The following is a 22,452-nucleotide window of genomic DNA, read 5'->3' as shown; positions in this document are numbered from 1 at the left end:
ACTCGAATTACCCTGCAATAAGATATCAAGCGGTCCAGTCGCTCCGAGAATATTCTAACAAATACATTTTACGCTCCTACCTACATACCCATAATCACACACCAAAATCTGTTGTATCTCAAACCTCCTTTATGGGCATGTCAATTAATTTCTCCAAGTTAAACACCATCTGCTAATTCTTCCACAACAAGATAGTACCGCTTCCCGTGCCATCACATTTATAAACATCAGTAGTACTCTGAGACATGGTTGAATATGTCATGAGTTGCCAAGGATATTTAGTCAACAAGGTTGAGACAATCTTGAGTACATGCAAACCATATCCAACTAAGGCCCGAGAGAAAATACTGTTCCTTACAAGCACCAAGGAAGTGCTGCATTGTCACACGTGGTCATTTGGCCATTAGGAGACTTTAAAAGTCCTATGAGGCTGTACAGTTAGGTTCTAGAAGCTGTAATGGGAAGACTGTAGAGTGGTACAGTGGAAGGATGGGATCAATTGCTTTGTAATGCTTTTCACATCCAAACCCTGTAAATGTGAATTAACCCAAGGAATGTGTCTTAAAATTGCAATTCCTTGCAATGCATAGATTCAGGTGAGGTTCACACTGAAGCAGCAAGAATCTAAGTTCAAGATTAACCTACAGTTCAGGGAACTGTTAAGGGCCAAAAGCAAGGCCACCGATTATACTGACTGAAGTAGAATCCCATTTTTATTTCATGAGACATTGGAATTTTGAAGATTCGGTGTCACAATTCCATTAATTTTTCTGTGAACACCACAAATTTGTGGCCTTGATGAACTTTAAGATGATGAAGGTAACTGCTTCATACTGTATGGAAACTAAAGTGGAGAAAAGCACCTGCTCATTCACTCTGTCAATTAATTTCAATGTACAAATTTCAAGTGCATTTACACTGAAGTACTATGATAGAGATCATAACCCATTACAAAGCAAATATTAAAACCGTGAAATTTCAAAATAGTTCTCTGCATCGCTTAAATTTCTCCATCGTCAATCAACCTGGAACTCAAACTGTAAATCCACCCCAAAGCACAAATCAAAAACTTCGCAATTGCAAAATGAACGACAAACTTACTTATAATCTCAAAGCAGTCATTTGACTAGGAGAAAGTGACACATTCCGCTATAATAAACCAAATGCTACTTTTGCATTAAATATAGTCAGGGTTACATGTGGACCCTGAAATGAACTGGACTGTGTAATTTATATCTCAATACATTTAAAACTGCTGACCACAAACAGGTTTGCCTCACTTTCAAATGCTCAGGTCAGTAATGAGTCTCCACCATTTTATGCTTGCCTATGATCCATTCTTAAAAACCGCAACTAATTAACGGTCAAACTGTAGTAAGTTCATTGTAGTTCAATAATACAAACACAAGCATGTTGAAGGGAGACACCTCATGCAGCAATCTTATGTACTGCACAAACAGCCTCAATTACAGAAATTTGTGGAGTATTTAAAAAAAAATCACCTGAATACCACCGCTACAGGTGAGGTGCCTGAAGATTGGAGGGTAGCAAATGTTGTCCCTTTGTTTAAGAAGGGCGGCAGGGAAAAGCCTGGGAACTACAGACCAGTGAGCCGGACATCTGTAGTGGGTAAGTTGTTAGAGGGTATTCTGAGGGACAGGATCTACAGGCATTTGGAGAGGCAGGGACTAATTAGGAACAGTCAGCATGGTTTTGTGAGAGGAAAATCATGTCTCACGAATTTGATTGAGTTTTTTGAAGGGGTAACCAAGATAGATAGATTAGGGCTGTGCAGTAGACGTGGTCTACATGGACTTCAGCAAAGCATTTGACAAGGTACCGCATGGTAGGTTGTTACATAAGATTAAATCTCATGGGATCCAAGGTGAGGTAGCCAATTGGATACAAAATTGGCTTGACGACAGAAGACAGAGGGTGGTTGTAGAGGGTTGTTTTTCAAACTGGATGCCTGTGTCCAGCGGTGTGCCTCAGGGATCGGTGCTGGGTCCGCTGTTATTTGTTATTTATATTAATGATTTGGATGAGAATTTAGGAGGCATGGTTAGTAAGTTTGCAGATGACACCAAGATTGGTGGCATTGTGGACAGTGAAGAAGGTTATCTAGGATTGCAACGGGATCTTGATAAATTGGGCCAGTGGGCCGATGAATGGCAGATGGAGTTTAATTTAGATAAATGTGAGGTGATGCATTTTGGTAGATCGAATCGGGCCAGGACCTACTCCGTTAATGGTAGGGCGTTGGGGAGAGTTATAGAACAAAGAGATCTGGGAGTACAGATTCATAGCTCCTTGAAGGTGGAGTCACAGGTGGATAGGGTGGTGAAGAAGGCATTCAGCATGCTTGGTTTCATTGGTCAGAACATTGAATGCAGGAGTTGGGATGTCTTGTTGAAGTTGTACAGGGCATTGGTGAGGCCACACTTGGAATACTGTGTACAGTTCTGGTCACCCTATTATAGAAAGGATATTATTAAACTAGAAAGAGTGCAGAAAAGATTTACTAGGATGCTACCGGGACTTGATGGTTTGACTTACAGGGAGAGGTTAGACAGACTGGGACTTTTTTCCCTGGAGAGTAGGAGGTTAAGGGGTGATCTTATAGAAGTCTATAAAATAATGAGGGGCATAGATAAGGTCGATAGTCAAAATCTTTTCCCAAAGGTAGGGGAGTCTATAACGAGGGGGCATAGATTTAAGGTGAGAGGGGAGAGATACAAAAGGGTCCAGAGGGGCAATTTTTTCACTCAAAGGGTGATGAGTGTCTGGAACGAGCTGCCAGAGGCAGTAGTAGAGGCGGGTACAATTTTGTCTTTTAAAAAGCATTTGGACAGTTACATGGGTAAGATGGGTATAGAGGGATATGGGCCAAGTGCAGGCAATTGGGACTAGCTTAGTGGCATAAACTGGGCGACATGGTCATGTTGGGCCGAAGGGCCTGTTTCCATGTTGTAACTTCTATGATTCTATGAATACAAGTACTCACTACTCCAGTGCAGCTGCAAAGTGAAAATAATGCAAACTTTGAGACTTAAATAAATCATCTGAGTCATAAGATCTACTGTTCTCAGATTTGAAGTAAGCCCATACTTGTTACTGATCAGCAAAAATAAAATCTACCAGTGCCACTCCCCCAAGTGTGACATTAAGTGATTCTGACCAGGAAGTTCTGTGCTGAGTTGACTGATCTCAACCGAAGATGGCAATAAAGGTTATACCATTGAATTCAGGCAATGGGGATTGGGCAAACATCAGGGTTTCCACGACTGATCACTGGAGAGAGCGCAAACGACAGGGCGAGAAGTGTGGGTGCGTGTGCACGTACGTGAACTGCAATGCCCTTGACAATGCCAGCAATGCAACACTCCCTCAGTAATGCACTGAAGTGTCAGTCCAGATCAAGGCCCAAACAGCATCTACACTGTGGATATGAGGGTCCAATTCTGACTTAGGTGGCAGCAGATAAAACTACAGGCCAACAATTCCCTCACCATAACAAAACCAGGATGAATATTTTCCACATGCTGCACTGTCCATCTGTGACTCCCAATATTTTCATGTGCTTGCTTAGCAAGTGGTGTTCCCAGAACCCATCAAGCCAAAGTACATATTCCAGAGTGGAATATCACAGCTTGTGCAAAATATATTAAAACTATATCAACTAATGTGAAAATATTCCAAACTTTGCTCTGAAAAACAAAGCATAGACAATGCAAATCTATTTGTTTTTCTTAAAAAAGAAAGTCATTTCATTACTTAAGAGGTTAATAATAGCAAGACCTAGGATAGCACAAGTCTGCGAAGCATGTGTAGAGGCCCGAGTAAAATTTTTATATAAACATTCAACCTTTGTGGCAAGCATGTCTTTATAGTTGAATGAGCCATAGAACAACGAGCAGTCAGGAATTATTTCCACACACTATACTAGGATCAAAATCAATTTTAAAATCTAGACAGACAAAAGACAGTCAATCGCAACTTAATCAATTAGAAAAAATGATTATTGTGCTTAATCTGAACTGAATAGGATAAGAGACTTCCACACATGCCCATGATCTGGTATCTCAATGTTGCACGTGACTTATGCATTGAGTTTGCATGTGCAATTAGCTTACAGACTGCAGATGCAAATCCTGAATCCTCTATTTATATCTATAAACGGCAACCACAATAGATAAAGCACAAGCGAAAAATACTTCCACTAATTTTAGGCAAGTATTCTCTCCTCCTCTCTTACCCCCCCCCTCCTACCTATTACTAGCATCAATGTGTTACTGGGTGTGGGGAGGGGGCTTTTATTTAACATTGCAATGCCTTTAATTTATCAACTCAAACAGCCCCTGGTCAGGGATAGACCTGTAACCACAGGTAGTTACTTTCCATCCTACATAGCTCAAATTGCTCATCAGATGTAACCAAAGTTAAGTGAACAATGTCTATTACTGTACTCTTGGATATCTTTCCACAATTCAAATTAACATGACAATATTACATCCCACCATTGCACTTGACTGAAATTCTTACAGGTACACTTGGCTAAATTTATACCCGTTGGTCTTTTATGTTCAAAGTGAGGGGACTTGGTGCTAAGGAATATATTTTTGCTTTTGGCAATAACCACTCACAGGTCAGGGAATAGTTGACAGCTGCCGAACAAAGTTTCTCTAGTCTCATTTCAATACCAACCTTAAATTTGTACTGCATCAGCGTCAATTTTTCCATTTCACACACCAGCATTTATATAGCGCCTTTCACCACCTCAGGTCATCCCAATGTGCTTCACAGCCAACGAAATGTTTTTGAAGCGCAGTCACTGTTAGAAACATGGCAGCCAAATTGCGCACAAGGCCCCACGAACAGCAATGAGATAATGATCAAATAATCTGTTTTCAGTGATGTTGGTTGAGGGATAAATATTGGCCAGGACAAAGAAGTGGATGGAGACTGCCCAAGCTAACTTCACCAAATCTGGGAGCAAGCAGAGAAGATTCTGAGCTAGTTTTCAGCTCGAGTCCCACCACTGGAAAGGGGGTGGGGGGCGGGGGGGAGGAGAAACAAGACAGAAAAAACAGTGCTAGCCAATTTGGAAGCAGACTAAGTAGTACACTTGTATTCAGCGCTCGCAACATTCTTGTGCAAAAGAATCATGTAGGCAATTTGCTGTTAATGTTTCACAGAATCACAAAGACAGACCTGTACTTACAAAGAACATAGTGAAACAAGGTCACTTATGGCCAGCATGATTGGTTTGAGTCGTTGCTACGACAAGGTGATCATATTCACAGGCACAGACTGCTATTTGAAAAAAAGACTTGAAGGGGAGGGAAGAGAAAAAACCAAATCACTGCATTTTACACTGTTACCTGTATTGCTTCACAACCCATTGTACAAGTACAGAAAGAGTTTAACGAGGGGAGAGAAGGGGAAGAATGGGAGGGAAAAAAAGCTTTTTAAAAACTCAGCAGCGTCAAAATGATTTAGGTTAAGTGCAGTTTGTGTTATCTTACAGGTCTGTCTATTGGAGACGTAAAAACATCTAAAGTTAAACTTCAGATGGTCACAAACTAAATATTAAATTTCAACAAATTATTTATGCTTTATATGTTGTGCTCAACACAAGAAAATTCTATATTGGAATAATCCAAATTCAAGTTCTGGAATACTGTACAGATAGTTTTAAAAAAGACCAGAAAAAATTAAATAAGGACACTATACTTGCTATACATCCTGTATTAGGAATTTCACACTACACAGCTGCATACTATTTCTCAATAAGGCTGCAGTTATGTCAGTCACTAATACTCTAGTGCGATCATGGAATGGAAAAACAAATTGAAAATAATTATAAAAAACATGAAATCAAGGTTTTTTTGGGCCAGGACTTAAATTAGGTAAGTGTCCTGGCCAATGATTATCCCTCAACCAACATCACTAAAATAGATTATTTGGTCATTATCGCTTGTGGGACCATGCTGTGTGCAGATTAGCTGCCATGTTTCCTTAAACCTCTGTCTCTCTCTCCTCCTTTAAGAGGCTCCTTAAAACCTACCTCTGATCACCTGTCCTAATATCTCCTTATACGGCTCTGTCAAATTTTGTTTGATAAAACTCCTTTGAAGCACCTGGGGACATTTTACTATGTTAAAGGCGCTACAGAAATGCAAGTTGTTATTAATTGCAACTTGTGTAGGAACTATGAACAACTGCATACAGGCATTTTTTAAGCCAACAATCCTTTTTTGCCAACATCTGAAGCATAGTTATTAGCAATTTAGGCCTGATGGTGGTGCCCAAGCAATATAAACATTACCAGTTAAATTGAAAAGCTGCAGATTCCCCGATGACTTTGTGGGTAACTGTACCCAGCCACTGCAGCACTGAGCCAAACAGATCATCAAGTCCAGATTCGATCCCTAGTTTGCGCAATCAGTCCTGCAGTTGAGGTATAACATGCAACTTCAGCCCTCAGCTCCCCTAGGATGGGGAGGGAGATGGGATAGAAATCAACTAGAGCTCCTGTTCCAACCTGCACGCCCGATGAAAAAAAGTGTGCATGTGGACATTTGGTAAAGGCAGAGTCAGGCTCAGCTACAAAGCTCTGCTCGTTTGAACAGCATGCTCACCAGCTAGGCTCACGCAAGTATGGCCAAGTCCCGACCTAAAAAATTGGATGACCTCAAAATGATTGTTTTGGGGGGCAGGGGGGGCACTCCCCACTGGAATGGGTACGATACCATTGGGCTGCCAGCATCTACAGAACCACAGCCTGCCAAAACAGAGTCAGCACCTTCAGGACAGGAGGGGGAAAGGGTAAAAGTAATGCCTAAGTTTCTTTAAAAATTCACAGGCCTCAGTTGCTGCTGCCATCGACTGACATCAAACAATTTAACTGTTTGTGAATGGTGCCAAGAAAACACTGGAAATTAAGTGCTCCTCTATCTACCTGTGTGGTGTAAGATGATCCAGGATTTCAAGCTGGCAAAGCTAATTGTCCGCCCTGAAGTTCTTGATCAAAAGGATCCGAAAAGCTCTTTCGTATACTAAAATCTAGCACCACTGGGACAGAAGGCAGCCAAGCTTTTGAAATAATTATCCTACAATCCAAAATGCAGAAATGTGCTTTCACTCTTCAACTTCAAAAGAATAGGTTTTTTTTATTTTCACAAAATCTGCTCCAAAAATACTTCAAATGGGAGTTACACAAACACAGAGGTACTCAGAATAATCCTTCAAATCCCTGGTTTAAATTCATTAGGTTGTGTAGAACTGCCTGAGGTATGCGAACATGTGAACAGTGCTTTTCTATAAAGATGGCTTTAAAAATTGAAAAAACAGGTCACTAACCAAGGCTGAGATAAACTAATTTCTCCCTCAAATGCCACCCACTCAGTCCAGAGTCAGCGCCCACAATGGAAAAAAGCTACTTATTTAACCTACAAATATGCACTACAATGCCCCAAACCACACAAATCTGTGTGCAACTTCCTTCCATAAGATTTTACAAATAACAAATGTTCTACTGAGCATACAAAACAGGCAAGATCCAGATTCAATCTCCAATTCGTTGTCTGATCTAAGCCAAGTTGGGGGTTCCATAAATAGCCTCCATGTTCCTCACCATTAGAAGAGGAATTTTGGTTGGGTGGGGGAGAAAAAAAGAGGGAACCTTGCTACTAATGCTAACCACTGACCTCTGCTGGAAAATGCATGTAAAAATTGTGCTCATCTGTGATGCCCAATACAGTCAAATAATCTGCCAAGATTCACTGGCTGGGCCCATGCATTAGAATCTTGTCCAGCCAACCATTCTCAGAGGACGACCAGAACTGTGCCCCTACCATACTCAGCTAGTCTAGGCCAAACTCACAGACATAAAACAAGAATTGCTGCCAAACTTGGCTAAAAGTCTGTCTGAGTAAGTTGAAATATTTGTAAATTAGCACAACTGTGCCCCAACATCACGGAACAAATGAGGTAGGCATGCCCGACATTGTGGTAATATTACGAGGTCTGTTTGCAGCTATTGCAAAGAGAAATTTGATAATCTTCGTCCTTCTTTCTCCTGCAGCCTTGATCTTAATTTCAAGAGGCAAATGTAGCATTCCAATGACCCAAGTGAAAAGTAAAGAACTAAGAAAGAACTTGCATTTATATACACCTTTCATGACCTCAGGACATCCCAAAGTGCTTTATAGCCAATGAAGTACTTCTAAAGTGTAATCACTGTTATAATGTAGAAAGTACGGCAGCAAGTTGAGCACAGCAAGATCCCACAAACATTGCGATAATGACCAGATAATCTGTTTTAATGATGTTGGTTGAGGGATAACTATCGGCCAGGACACCAGGGAGAATTTCACTGCTATTCTTCAAAATAGTGCCATGGGATTTTTTACATCCACATGAGGACAGACGGGGCCTCGGTTTAATGTCTCATCAGAAAAACAGCACTGTCCTTGCCCAAGCAGGAGTGACAAATAAGAAACTTGTGAATTTTTTTTTATTCGTTCACGGGATGTGGGAGTCACTGGCGAGGCCAGCATTTATTGCCCATCCCTAATTGCCCTTGAGAAGGTGGTGGTGAGCCGCCTTCTTGAACCGCTGCAGTCCGTGTGGTGAAGGTTCTCCCACAGTGCTGTTAGGAAGGGAGTTCCAGGATTTTGACCCAGCGACGATGAAGGAACGGCGATATATTTCCAAGTCGGGATGGTGTGTGACTTGGAGGGGGACGTGCAGGTGGTGGTGTTCCCATATACCTGCTGCTCTTGTCCTTCTAGGTGGTAGATGTCACGGGTTTGGGAGGTGCTGTCGAAGAAGCCTTGGAGTTGCTGCAGTGCATCCTATGGATGGTACACACTGCAGCCACTGAGTCGGTGGTGAAGGGAGTGAATGTTTAGGGTGGTGGATGGGGTGCCAATCAAGCAGGTTGCTTTGTCCTGGATGGTGTCGAGTGGTGTTGGAGCTGCACTCATCCAGGCAAGTGGAGAGTATTCCATCACACTCCTGACTTGTGCCTTGTAGATGGTGGAAAGGCTTTGGGGAGTCAGGAGGTGAGTCACTCGCCTCAGAATACCCAGCCTCTGACCTGCTCTTGTAGCCACAGTATTTATATGGCTGGCCCAGTTAAGTTTCTGGTCAATGGTGACCACCAGGATGTTGATGGTGGGAGATTTGGCGATGGTAATGCCATTAATGTAAAGGGGAGGTGGTTAGACACTGTTGTTGGAGATGGTCATTGCCTGGCGCGAATGTTACTTGCCACTTATCAGCCCAAGCCTGGATGTTGTCCAGGTCTTGCTGCATGTGGGCACGGAATGCTTCATTATCTGAGGGGTTGCGAATGGAGCTGAACACTGCAATCATCGGCGAACATCCCCATTTCTGACCTTATGCTGGAGGGAAGGTCATTGATGAAGCAGCTGAAGATGGTTGGGCCCAGGACACTGCCCTGAGGAACTCCTGCAGCAATGCCCTGGGGCTGAGATGATTGGCCTCTAACAACCACTACCATCTTCCTTTGTGTTAGGTTTGACTCCAGCCACTGGAGAGTATTCCCCCTGATTCCCATTGGTTTCAATTTTACTCGAGCTCCTTGGTGCCACACTCTGTCAAATGCTGCCTTGCTGTCAAGGGCAGTCACTCTCCCCTGGCCTCTCGAATTCAGCTCTTTTGTCCATGTTTGGACCAAAGCTGTAATGAGGTCTGGAGCAGAGTGGTCCTGGCAGAACCCAAACTGAGCATCGGTGAGCAGGTTATTGGTGAGTAAGTGCCGCTTGATAGCACTGTCGACGACACCTTCCATCACTTTGCTGATGATTGAGAGTGGACTGATGGGGCGGTAATTGGCCGGATTGGATTTGTCCTGCTTTTTGTGGACAGGACATACCTGGGCAATTTTCCATATTGTTGGGTAGATGCCAGTGTTGTAGCTGTACTGGAACAGCTTGGCTAGAGGCGCAGCTAATTCTGGAGCACAAGTCTTCAGCACGACAGCCGGGATGTTGTCAGGGCCCATAGCCTTTGCTGTATCCAGTGCACTCAGCCGTTTCTTGATATCACGTGGCGTGAATCGAATTGGCTGAAGACTCGCTTCTGTGATGGTGGGGAGATTGGGAGGAGGCCGAGATGGATCATCCACTCGGCACTTCTGGCTGAAGACGGTTGCAAACGCTTCAGCCTTGTCTTTTGCACTCCCGTGCTGGACTTCGCCATCATTGAGAATGGGGATGTTTGCAGAGCTTCCTCCTCCCGTTAGTTGTTTAATTGTCCACCACCATTCACGACTGGATGTGGCAGGACTGCAGAGCTTTGATCTGATCTGTTGGTTGTGGAATCGCTTAGCTCTGTCTGTAGCATGTTGCTTCCGCTGTTTAGCATGCATGTAGTCCTGAGTTGTAGCTTCACCAGGTTGGTACCTCATTTTTAGGTATGCCTGGTGCTGCTCCTAGCATGCTCTTCTACACTCCTCATTGAACCAGGGTTGATCCCCTGGCTTGTTGGTAATGGTACAGTGAGGACTATGCTGGGCCATGAGGTTAGAGTGTGCTGGAATACAATTCTGCTGCTGCTGATAGCCCACAGCGCCTCATGGATGCCCAGTTTTGAGCTGCTAGATCTGTTCTGAATCTATCCCATTTAGCACGGTGGTAGTGCCACACAACACTGGTGAAAGAGACAGCATTAGGGCAGGACGACAGGTTAGGGCCTCATCCCCAAATGAGAGTTTTATACACTAATGCGCAGAGTACAAAAAATAAATTGAGTGAATCAGAGGCTCAAATACAGCTCAGAGTATATGACATGTTGGCCATACCGGAGACATGGCTGAAAGCTGGTCATGATTGGGAGTTAAATATTCCAGGTTATAAGGTCTTTAGAAAGGATAGGAAAACTGCAAGAGGAGGCGGGGTAAGCCTTATTGATTAAAGATACTATTACAACATTAGTAAGAGAAGATATAGGTACAGAAAAGCAATCAGCAGAGACTCTATGGTTAGAATTAAGGAATAAGAGAGGACTTAAAACTGCAATGGGAGTTGTCTGCAGGCCTCCTGACAGCAGCAATGAAGTGGCAGAATGTACTAATTCAGAGATGAGAGGGGCTTGGAGCAAAAGCAGAATTGTTTTAATGGGCGACTTCAATTTTCATATACATGGGGAAGAGCAAAGTAGCTCAAGTCAGAAAGGTAGTGAATTTCTTGTGCATATTCAAGATAGTTTTCTGGAGCAATATGTTCCAAAACCAGCAAGGCAGGTTGTACTAGATTCAGTAATGAGTAATGAGCTAGACTTAGTTAATAATCTAACAGTATGAGAAGTGTGATGTGATACATTTTGGTAGGAAGAATGAGGAGAGGCAATATAAACAAAATGGTACAATTTTAAAAGGGGTGCTAGAGAGATCTGGGGTGCACATACACAAATCTTTGAAGGTGGCAGGACAAGTTGGAAAGGCTGTTGAAAAAGCACACAGGATTCTGGGCTTTATTTAGAGGCATAGAGTACAATAGCAAGGAAGTTATGCTAAATCTTTATAACACACTGGTTAGGCTTCAGCTGTACTAGTGTTCGATTCTGGGCCTTAAAGAGGGTGCAGAAGAGATTTACTAGAATGCCATCAGGGATGAGAGACTTCAGTTATGTGGAAAGATTGGACAAGCTAGGGTTGTTCTCCTTAGAACAGAGGTGGTTATGGGGAGATTTAATAGAGGTGCTCAAAATCATGAACGGTTTTGATAGAGTAAATAAGGAGAAACTGTTTCCAGTGACCAGGGTCGGTAACCAGAGGATATAGATTTAAGGTGATCGGCAAAAGAGCCAGAGACAACACGAGGCAACTTTTTTGTAAAAAATGCAGCGAGTTATGATGATCTGGAACGCACTGCCTGAAAGGGTCATGGAAGCAGATTCAGTAGTAACTTTCAAAAGGGAATTGGATAAATACTTGAAGGGAAAAAAAATTACAGGACTATGGGAAATAAGCAGGGGATAGCTCTTTCAAAGACAAAGCACAGGCACGATGGGCCAAATGGCCTCAGTCTGTGCCGTACCTATGATATTACGATGTGAACATTTATCTATCAGTGATCATAGTATGATCGAATTCAATGTTAGGTTGGAAAAGGAGAAACGAGGCAGTTTCTAAGATTCTAGATTTGGTATAGCTAACTTTAATGGGATGAGACAGGGACTGACAACAGGAAACTGGTCAAAACTTATCAGGTAAATCTGCAGATGAACAGTGCAAGGTATTCAAAAAAGAATTCAGTTTAATACAAGACCAATATATACCCATAACAGGCAAGAGCTCGGATTACCAAATAAAACAGCCATGGTCAAGAGCTGAGAGATAACATAAAACTGAAGGAAAAAGCATACAAAATGCAAAGCATAGTGAAGATCCAGAGGACTAGGAAAAGTATAAAGAACAGCAAAGGAAGACAAAAAAAGAATAAGGGCTGCACAAAGGGAATACGAAAAGAAACTCGAGAGCGGTATCAAGATTAACACAAAGTTTTTACATGTTAGAGGAAAAAGGGTAGTTAGGGACAATGTGAGCCCTTTAAAACAGATGCAGGTAATATTGCAAATGAAAATAAGGAAATGGCAGACTTGTTGAACATTTACTTTGTATCAGCCTTCACAGTAGAGGAAGAGGATAATATACCCGACATTCCAGGGAAACTAATAATGAGCGAAGGACTAGAACTCACTAATGTGAGCAAGAAAACGTATTAGAAAAAATAATGGCACTAAAGACTGATAAATCCCCAGGACCTGATTGTTTCCACCCCAGGATTTTTAAAGGAAGTAGGTGGGGAAATTTCAGATGCTTTAGCCACAATCTTCCAAAGCTCTCTCAATTCAGAAATTGTCCCTTTAGATTGGAAAATTGCGAATGATTTAAGAAAGGCAAGAGAGAGAGAGAGAGAGAGAGAGAGAAACCAGGAAATTATAGACCCATTAGTTCAACATCCATTGTGGGGAAGTATATTGGCCTTGGAAGGAGTGCAGCGCAGATTCACCAGAATGTAACAGGGCTCGAAGGGTTCGATTATGAGGAGAACTAAGGGCTTATATTAGGGCTTCTGAAACTCCATGGCTCAGAACAATTCTCTATCATCACTGGTAAAGTTGCATTGCACAATCTCGTATGTCGCAGACTGGACGCATGCACAAACAGCATAGGAATGAGTCACATTTTTTGGGAGAGCTGCTGAAGGAATTCTCGAAGGAGCATGCCCATAACTTCTGTTCGGACTGCTACCTCGGGACCAAATGGAAAGATTATAGTTTTGAGTTATAAAATCTCGAGACTCACTTTCTCCTTTCGATATTTGCCTGAATCAGTCCAACACGTTCACTGCATCAGTCAAGTCAGGTTGGAAGATATGACTATACAGGCGTGTGGCCTGTCAGCAATTATCTTTGATAGGAAATGGCATGCCACAAGTCAAGACACTTGAGACAGTTAGTCACAGTGGAAATTAGGCACGGTGAATTGTACTTGCAATTACAACAGTGCCATTTTTTTCCAAGAATAAACCACAACCATAAAGGCCTCACAAGAGCTTAGAGATGCAAAACTTTCACATAGACCACAGACGACAGCAGTGGAAACACTAATTTTTCTCATTCACTGAAGAGTGGGAGCCTGTGTAACATGAGCTAACCACATGGTACAGTACAGGGTTTTCTAACATTTTGACATCACTTCATAGACCAGATCTCTGATGTGTATTAATCCTGTAAGTGGTCAGTAATACACAACTAATTGAAACAATCTGGTGATGGCGCCCACAGTCCCCTCAGAAGCAGTTTCAGTTTGCCACAGTCATCTCAAGAGAAGTTCCTCCCTGAACTCCCGTAACAGCAGCACTCAAGAGCTTGCCAGAGTACTGAACTATTGCAAACATTCACTCTTACACTCAAGTTTCTGCAATGTAGAATTTGTCAAGCTGGGGACAGGTTTTAAAATGGATTTTAAAAAGAAAACTAATCCCACAAGCTCATCTGCCAGTCACTTTTTTTTAAAATCGGGGAGGGTAGAGAGAAAGAAAACCAGTCTGGCTAAGTTTCTGAGCATGTGCTCACAGGCTCCCTGTTTTCATTGGAAGAAACTAACAGTGATGAATAAAAAGTCAAACAAATGACAGCAGATTCATTTTTTTTTTAAAAACAAGGACAAAGCATTTTTCCAAGTCTGCAGAATATATTATTACAATGCATTTAAAATGATCCTCCCTTGTGCAATAATGCAACAAATAGATTAGCAATAGAACTGGAAAGTAATAGCACGGTGGGAAAAATTCAAAATTCATTTTCTTACTTATCACAGTATCATAGAAGGTACAGCACAGGAGGCGGCCATTCGGCCCACTGTGCTTGTGCCGGCTCTTTGAAAGCTATCCAATTAGTCCCATTCCCCTGCTCTTTCCCCATAGCCTGTAATGTTTTCCCTTCATGCATGTATCTAATTCCTTTTTGAAAGGTACTATTGAATCTGCTTCTACCACCCTTTCAGGCAGTGCATTCTAGATCATTACAACTCGCTGCATAACAAAACATGTCCTCATGTTGGCCCTGGCTTGTGGCCCTCTGGTTACCGACCACACACACACACACACTTACAAATTAATTGAAAAAAATCAAGCTAAAATCCATCTACTATATATAATCTAGTCCTTAGGTCTTTTAGTTCTAGAATTAAATTAGTAATAAATAAATAACTAGAAATGACCATGCAGGCTGTGTGTTGGGACTGTGGTATGTGGGAGTCTGTCCTGGATTGCCACGTCTGCAGGAGTTGTGACTGCTTTGAGTCACTCCAGCTCAGAGTCCTTGAACTGGAGTGAGTTGGAGACACTGACACATAGCTCAGCAGGGGAAGGGGAACCAATAGGAGGTAGAGAAGGAGGTCCTGCAGACACTGGTACAAACCAACAGGTCTAATGTACTTTCTATCTGTAAGGATAAAGATGTAGGCTGTGGGATGGACAGTCAGAATGCTAACCATGACACCATGGAGCAGGAGGCAGGCCAAAAGTTTGGGGGGGGGGGGGGGGGGGGGGGGGGGAGGCAGAGGGAACAGAATAGAAAGGTTGTAGTCATAGGGGATTCTATAATTAGGAGGATAGATAGTGTCTTCTGCAGTCGCGACAGAGTCCAGAAGGGTGCGATACCTACCTGGTGCAAGAGTAAATGATATCTGAGCAATTAGAGAGGAACTTGGAAAGGGAGGGGGAAGATACAATTGTCGTCGTCCATGTTGGGACCAATGACACAGGGAAGAAAAGGGAGGATTCCGGCTATGGGAACATCAGAAGATAGGAACTAAATTGAAAAGCAGGACCTCAGGGTCGCAATCTCAGGATTACTAACCAAGCCAGGTGCTGACTGGAATAGGGATAAACAGATCAGAAAAGTGAATGTGTGGCTGAAAGACAGGTGTGGGAAGAGGGGATGCCATTTCATGGGATACTGACACCAATTCTGGAACAGGAAGGAGCTGTACCGCTGGGATGAGCTCAACCTGAACCGGAATGGGACCAGTATCTTAGTGGAAAGGATAAATAAGACTGTCAATGGGACTTTAAACTAGCACAGCTGGTGATTGGGGGGTGGGAGGAGGAGGAGGAGGAGGAGGAGGAGGGATCTGGGGAAGAGGACAAGAGTCTGAAGGAGAAAGGAAATAGGACATGACAGAAAAGGTCAGACCAAGGTACGGAATAAGGGTAACAGTCAGGGAACAAATACAGTCATAGAACATAAGTGCAAAATGACTTAAAAACAAAAGGAAGGGGATCACTAAAAACAAGTCAAATTGCTTCCACAGCAATGTGCACAGCACCCGAAACAAAATGGGGGAACTGGAGGCAATAATTCATCGCATGGAGCCAGATGCGATAGGGATTATTAAAACGTGGCTACATAAGGAACAGGACTGGCAGTTAAATACTGCAGGATATAATGTATTTAGAAAGGATAGGGAAGGAAGGGGGTGGGGTAGCTGTACTAATTAGAGACAACTTAATGGCAATAGAAAAAAGGGACATAAGTAACATTAAAATAGAAACAGAATCCATATGGATTGAGACAAAAGATAAGGGATAAATCACGTTAATAGATATTCTACAGACCACCTAATAGTGGAAGAGATGTGAAGGAAGAAATAGGTAAATAAATCTATGAAATGAGTAAAAAACATTGAATAATAATGGGAGATTTCAACTACCCCTAAATAAACTGGCAAGGAGGTAGGGAAAGGAGAAAAGGGAATGGCGTTTTTACTGTGTACACAGGACTCCTTTCTTACCCAGTATGTGAGAAGCCCAAAAGAGGAATCATTGCTGGATCTAGTAATGGGAAATGAACTAGAATATGAGAAGTACGTATAGGGGAACATCTAGGCAATAGTGATCATACTATAAGGTTTAATAGAATGTCTTACTTAAGTCTCTCTTGAAGACCAAAGTAACAGATTGGGAAAAAAATTGAGAGGATGAGTGTGGATGAGAGAGCAAACTCGAAAAAAATGTTGACAAAGAAATACATAATTTAAACCAGTGATCAAGAGAGATCAGGAGGAATATATTCCTCTAAAAACAAACTAGCCAATAATGAAACACCATCAGATGAATAAAGAGATAAGGGTAAAACTGAAACTGAAGAAAAAAGCATACTCAAACCACAGACAATAAAGGAAAGGATGACAAAAGGGAATATGGAGGAGGTTAGGAAAGCAAAGAGAAATTACAAGATTAAATTATCAAGGAATATAAACAGAAATAGTTCAGTATCCGACAGACACAAATAACAAAAAAGAAAAATCAGAATAGAGATAGAGCCACTAAGGGATGCACAAGATAAACTCACAGGTAAAGACAGCGAAATGGCAGCAATATTGAATCGTTACTTTGCTTCCGTATTTACCAGGAAGACTAACAAGGTGGGCAGGACATTAGAAGAAGTCGAAAAAGATATTAAAACATTTCAGATAGATAATCAACGGGGAAGATAATTGATCAACAAATCAAATTGAAGGAGGATAAGACCCCTGGATGGATTGCATCGGTGAATATTAAAAGTTGAGGGGATAGCAGGGGCATTATTTCATATATATAATACTAGGAAATGGAAAGTGCCAGAGAACTGATAGACAGCTAATGTTATTCCTATATTTAAAAAAGGGAGCTGGAACAAGTCCACGGAACTATAGACCAGTTAGCTTAATGTCAGTGGTAGGAAAAATAATTGAATCTTCACTCAAAGATGTAATAGAAAGACATCAAGAGACTGAAAATATAAATAATAATCAGCACAGATGTCAGAAGGGAAAGTCATACTTGACCAACCTTAATGAATTTTTTGAAGTAGTAACAGAAAGAGTAGATAAGGGTAATGCAATAGATGTAATATATCTGGATTTTCAAAAGGCCTTCAGTGAGGTATCGTATTGTAGACTCATGGTTAAGGTCAGAGCATGTGGAGTCAGGAGACAGGTAGCAGAATAGCAGCAAGCTAGCTACAAAACAGAAAACAGGATTAAGGGTAGCTTCTCAGACTGGCAAAAAGGTATGAAGTGGTGTACCACAGGGATCAGTGCTGGGACCATTGTTCATAATTTACATTGACAATTTGGATTCAGGAATCAGAAATACAATTTCAAAATTTGCAGACGACACCAAATTGGGGGGGGGGGGGTGTAGTTAATACAAAAGAAGAATGTGTTAAAATACAAGAGGACATTATTAAACTTGCAGAATGGGCATGTAATTGGCAAATGAATTTCAATATAGATATGTGAGAGTTGGTGCATTTTGGTAGGAAAAATAAGGAGACCACATACTGCTTGGATAATAAAGGTAAACAGGATAGAGGGGCAAAGGGATCTAGGGGTACGGATACACAAATCACAAAGTAGTGAAGCAGGTTAATAAGGCCATAAAAAAAAGCAAATCAAGCACGAGGATTCATTTCTAGAGGGATAGAATTGAAAAGCAAAGAAGTTCTGTTAAACTTGTATAGATCCTTGGTTAGAGCACACTTGGGAGTACTGTGCACAGTTCTGGTCTCCATATTATAGAAAGGATAGAGGCATTGGAGAGGGTGCAAAAAAGATTCACAAGGATGATATCAGAACAGAGACGATCCTTATCAGGAATGTTTGAACAGGCTGGGGCTCTTTTCTCTTGAAAAATGAAGGCTGAGGGGTGACCTGATCGAGGTCTTTTAGATAATGATACTGTTTGATAGGGTAGACAGAGAAAATGTTCCCACTTGCAGGGGAGTCCAAAACAAGAAGTTATAAAACAGTCGCTAATATATCCAATAGGGAACTCAGGAGAAACTTTTCCCAAAGAGTGGTAAGAACGTGGAACATGCCACCACAAGGAGTAGTTGAGGCGAATTTAAGGGGATGCATTTAAGGGGAAGCTCGATAAGCACAAGGCAGAAAGGAATAGTAGGGTATCCTGATAGGGAGGAGGCTCACATGGAGCATAAACGCCAACATAGACCAGTTGGGCCAAATGGCCTGTTCCTGTGCTATAGTTTCAATGCATCAAATCTCCCTTAACTGTCTCTGTTCCAAGGAGAACAACCCCAACTTCTCCAGTCTCTCCACGTAACTGAATTGTTCAACCTCTGGTACCATTCCAGTAAATCTCTGCTGTACCCTCTCTAAGGCCATGACATCCTTCCTAAAGTGTGATGCCCAGAATGGATCATAATCCAGTTGAGGCCTAACCAGTGTTTTATAAAAGTTTATCATAACTTTCTTGTAATCTATGCCTCTATTTATAAAGTCTAGGATCCCATATGCTTTTTAAAAAAAGCCGACTCAACTTGTCCTGCCACCTTCAACGATTTGTGTATGCGCACCCCCAGGTTTCCCTGTTCCTGCACCCCCTTTAAAATTATACCATTTCTTTTATATTACCTCTCCTCATTCTTCCTACCAAAATGTATCACTTCATGCTTATTGGCATTAAATTTCATCTGCCATGTGTCTGCCCGTTTCATCAGTCTGTCAATGTCCTCCTCAAGTCCATTATTATCCTTCATATTGTTTACTACATTTCCGAGTTTCGTGACATCTGCAAACTTTGAAATCATACCCTCCATAACCAAGTCCAGGTCATTAATATATATCAAAAAGAGCAGTGGTCCTAATACCAACCCCTGGGAAATACCACTGTATACTTCCCTCCACTCTGAAAAACAAACCCTTCACCACTACTCTCTGCCCCCTAGCCAATTTTGTATCTAAGCTGCCACTGTCCCTTTAATCCTATGGGCTTCAATTTTGCTAACAAGACTATTATGTGGTACTTCACTGGATGTCTTTTGAAAGACCATAAACACATCAATCGCACTACCCTCATCAAACCTTTCCATTACTTCAAAGAACTCAAGTTAGTCAAACACTATTTTCCTTAAACAAATCCATGCTGACTTTCGTTTATTAGCCTATACCTTTTGAAGACAATTTTGTCCCGGATTATTGGCTCTAAAAGTTTCCCCACCACCGTTAGGCTGACTGGCCTATAATTGCTGGGGTTATCCCTCTCCCCCTTTTTGAGCAGAGGTGTAACATTTGCAACCGTCCAGTCCTCCAGCACCGTCTCCATATCTAAAGGAGCCGCCACAATTTCCACCCTAACTTCCCTCAATAACCTAGAATGCATCCCATCTGGACCGGGTGACTTTTCTACTTTGAGTCCTGCCAATCTTTTAAGTACCTCCTCTTTATCTATTTTTATCCTATCCAATATCTCTACTACCTCTTCCCTTACTGCTGCAATGGCAGCATCCTCTTCTCTAGTGAAGACAGATGCGAAATATTCATTTAGTACCTCAGCCATGCCCTCTGCCTCCACAAGAACATCTTTTTTGTTGGTTCCACCCTTCCAGTATTTACATGTTTACAACAAACTTTTGGGTTCCCTTTTATATGTTAGCCGCTAATCTATTCTCATACTCTCCTTGCCCCCCTCCCCCTTATTCCCTTTTTTAGATCTTTATACTTTGTATTCAGCTTGGTTCTCTACTGTATTATGAACTTACTTTTGGCATATCTTCAGTCATCCAGGGAGCTCTAGCTTTGGATGGCCTTCCTTTCCCTCTCATGGGAACGTGTCTACTCTATACACGAACCAACTCCTCCTTGAAGGCCACCCCTTGTTCAATTAATGTTTTCCTACCAATTTTTGATTCCAATCTACTGGGCAAGATCCCTTTTTAACTCACTGAAATTAGTCCTCTCCAGTTAAGTACTTTCACATCTGATTGTTCCTTGTCCTTTTCCACAACTACTCTAAACCTAATGATATTATGATCACTGTTCCCCAAATGCTCCCCTGCCAAAACAGGCTCCACTTAAATCACAGAAAATATCTTTTGTTTGAGAACTATCTTGACGTAGGGGGCAGATTGTGCTATGTGCAGCAAAATCTAAACAATTTCTTCATCAACAGGCTAACAGAGTGCAGAGGAAAACCTCCCCCAAGGTTCTCTCAGGTCACCAACCATTGATTGGCAGAGCCACTGGTTTATGGCAAGTAAGTCAAATTCACCTTGTATTACATGGGACTCATTCTATATTTTTTCAATGAAAACTAAAAGGCAGTTGCCTCATCAGTAAGTATTTTGATTCTAGTTATTCACTCTGCAATTTAGAGCCACATTAAAATATGGTCATGTTTCATTATTGTAACTGGTAGCCATTTCCAAATGCAGTGGAATAACCCTCAATACCAACACTGTTCAAACTGTATGGTGCAGCACCTTCTGCATTCAAGTCATGATCACAGAAGCCTGCCATGACTTCCCTGCTGGCAAAAGACAAAAACCTATAAAATACAAGCTTAACATTACAGAGAACACCACTCTCTGGAGTGTGCTTCAAGACAGTAATACATCAAGCTTTGTTCTTGCAGTTCAAGCATTTTCTCAACCCCTTAATACACAACTATCATGTAACACAACGCAGACTGTATGCTGTTTGTATAAACATTTACTGAACAAACTTCTCCACAATCAACTGCAGGTTTACAGGTGTCACAAAGACATTCAATATTGTTTCGCAACCATCACTGAACTTCTCTCATCAGCCAGTTGATGATTTAGAAACACAAATATAACCTAAATAAAATCTTTCTACTGCTGGTAATTCTTCACTTACCAGTGAGGAGAAGGATGCTTTTATACATCAGCACTAGACACAGCAAGCATTTTGTTTAGATAAAGAAACAAAGCTGCACTATTAAACCTTAGAAGTAAATAGATGAACAAAAATGTCCCAAACATGAATTATCAGTCCATTGAAGTGTAGATTCTCATCTCTAGTTTCAGGAGAGTTATAGGAACTGCTCAAACTTTGCTTTCAAGGTTTAGAATGGTATCTGAATCCTTGTTTAGGTTGTACTAGAGGTTCCCAAACTTTTTTTTTGCTGAGCTCCCCTTTGGAGATTCATGTCCTACACAAACTCCCTCTCTCTAGGAAACAGTATTTTTGCATAATTAGTGTAGATTTAACTGGTAATCCAGAACACGTCAGCAGTTTTGTCATTCCAGCTGTTTTAATTCCACACTCACATTTTTGGGTTTTAACATGAAATCCAATCATCAGAACTCACTAGCAGGAAAACTCCTCAGATCTGCTCTCCCTTGCTGGTGTTGCTTTACTGGAAGTGCGGTGTTTGCTTGTGTAAACAACAGTGAAGCAGGAGCAGATCGGAGGTATTTCCCGGCCACTATGACGGCGTAAACAACTTCACAAAAGAAAAACTGCAGGCCTCTCCTCTCCTTGGGTTGGGGACGTGCATGAACAATCCTACAGACTGAACTTGAATGGATCTGTGGTCAGGGTGTTTGAGGGTGGAACAGGGAGTACTGAATCTATTGAGTTGCTTTGGAGGAGGTAAAATATAACTTTAAAATGTTTTGTGCTAACATCCAGGATCAATAAGTGCTGATCCCATGATTAATTTATTTTTCAATTCAAGATAACTCCAAGAAAGCAGCAACTCGAAATCCAAACAGGGCAAAATAAACTTCCCAGAAAGGTGCAGAGCATTGGGCAATAAAGTAATTTTTGATGTCAAGGCAAATTTTGAAAGGAAGGCAATTTATCTATTCCCTCTTAACATCACGGGGAGCTCATGAGGACTTGGATGCGGGGATGAAAAAAAATGGCTCTGCACAGAGCTGCAGAAATCAGGACAAGAATCTTTTAAGCAATTTTTGAAGCTGAGACACCGACTTGCTGCTATTTATTTATTTCTCTATGGCAATGGGGACCCTAAGGCTCATGAGTACTTACAACTAGAAATTTATGCTCCACAGGAGGTACAAACCAAAAGGTTTTTTTATTTAAACTGAACGAAACACATTTAAACTGAGTATTGAAAATACCTGTAAGCTGGAACTGTT

General features: G+C 41.6%; 1 protein-coding gene across 2 annotated transcripts in view; it reads right to left on the bottom strand.

Moving 5' to 3' along the window:
- The window catches only part of mkln1 (muskelin 1, intracellular mediator containing kelch motifs), a 133,944-nt gene that overhangs the window by 44,014 nt on the left and 67,478 nt on the right, over positions 1-22,452 (bottom strand). The gene's annotated exons all lie outside the window — the stretch shown is intronic.

This window comes from Heptranchias perlo, chromosome 24, assembly GCF_035084215.1.
Source record: "Heptranchias perlo isolate sHepPer1 chromosome 24, sHepPer1.hap1, whole genome shotgun sequence".
NCBI lineage: Eukaryota > Metazoa > Chordata > Chondrichthyes > Hexanchiformes > Hexanchidae > Heptranchias > Heptranchias perlo.
Note: the sequence above shows the minus strand (reverse complement) of the source record. Positions and strands in the feature narration are given on the sequence as shown.